Consider the following 1705-nt stretch of genomic DNA (forward strand, 5'->3'; position numbering starts at 1 on the left):
GGGAAGGGAAGGGAAGGGAAGGGAAGGGGGTGGGCAGATCCAGATCAAGAATGGGGGCGGGGGGGAAGTGTCTCTGTGCCCACTCCCAAGAGCAGGGCTGGGAGGAGGCAATGGTGCACATGTGGCTCTGTGGGCAAGCATTCTCCATGTTGGGGAAAGCCCCTCCTGGAGTGCCTGCCCGCCCAGCGGTACATGGACCTCAAGCGGCATTTTGGGCCCTGAGCAGGCTCCGCGCCTTCACGTGCAGCTTCCCTGAAGGGCTGATACTGCACCACCAGTGGGCACTCCATGTCTTCCCCTAACACCTCACCATTCCCTCAGTTCCCAGCAAGCTTCCCACAGCCAGCTTCCCCCCAGCCAGCTTCACCCCCAGCCCTGCCCCTCAACCCCCAGCCCCACTTAACTTACAGGCTCCAGGAAGGAAAGTGAGCCTGAGCCCAGCCTTGGGTGAGTGAGAGCCTCAGACCCTGCCCTTCCCCTCTCCCTCCCCCTCCGGGCAGGGCTGGGGGTTTCCTGCCCATTTTGCAATCAGCTCTTGCAGGCTGGAACTCTGCTGCCTGCACAGCTCTTTGCAAAAGCAGCAAATCCACAGGTTTCTCTGCAAAAAGGTAAACTCCATTTTTTCTCTGCTAAAAATGTGAAATCCATGGGGGGGTTTCTGCTTTTCCATCGGAAACGGAAAACCCAGATCCCTGCTAACGAGCCTGCTTCAGAGCTGGCAAATAGGTGTGAAACTTGAGTAGGAAAGGCACATCCCTTCAGATCTACAGACTCCGGCATTTGTGGAATACCTGAATCTGATTGCCAAAGGGGTTGGTTTGGGGTGGGTGATGGATGTGAGGCGGGATTTGCAGCAGTCCTGTGAGGGGCATTGAAATTAAGCATTCTGTGGAGTTCAACCTGCATCATATACATTAAACAAGGTGTTATTTCCAAAGAATAAGCAAGGCTTCCTCTTTCACCAGTGCTTCCTCTGCATTTTATAATCCAGTTTTATGTACCAGGTGAAATACAAGGCGGAATATATGAAGATAGCAGTAAAAGCCTATAGGAGAAAGAGTCTTGGGGAGCAAAGTGTTTGCACTAGAGTTGAACATTGCACAATGGGGGAATGGAGTAATTTACTCTCTGTGCCTAGATGGATGGTGTTACACATCATGTTTTTGGTATAGTCACTGTTGTTCTCCAGTTTCTGATTCATTCAAAAGCATGCTGGGGTGGTGGGGGAGGGTTATGTATCCAGGGGATTTCTCTCGAGTCATTGTAAACTTTTACAGTTGGAGTTAATCAAGGAGTTAACCAAGTCTAATTGAATTTTTAGCAATTTGGCAGTCTATTTTGGATGAATTTACAGGGTTATTCAGATGATAATATCTATGGACATTTCAGTTTTCCTTTTTTCCCTTCTTCTCTTAATTTGAATCTGCATACCACGGATTTAAAATTCCCTCTACTAGTAAATGTATGCCTCTTTCACACCTCACATACATGCTGTGAAATATTAATGACCACTAGATGGCACTACAATTGTACCTGGTCTTCAGCCATAATGAACTGATACGATTCTCTTGTGATCTAAAAGGATTTAAACTTAAGTCCTCTTGAAAACTTACTATTGGAGGTCAGAAATAACATTCAGGTCCATAAATGCAAATACAATATTATGGGGGAAAAAAGTGGTCCGAACTCTTGCCTCTGATGGAAA

This window comes from Gavialis gangeticus, unplaced genomic scaffold (assembly GCF_001723915.1).
Source record: "Gavialis gangeticus isolate Ggan-Ray unplaced genomic scaffold, GavGan_comp1, whole genome shotgun sequence".
In the NCBI taxonomy this organism is placed as follows: Eukaryota; Metazoa; Chordata; order Crocodylia; family Gavialidae; genus Gavialis; species Gavialis gangeticus.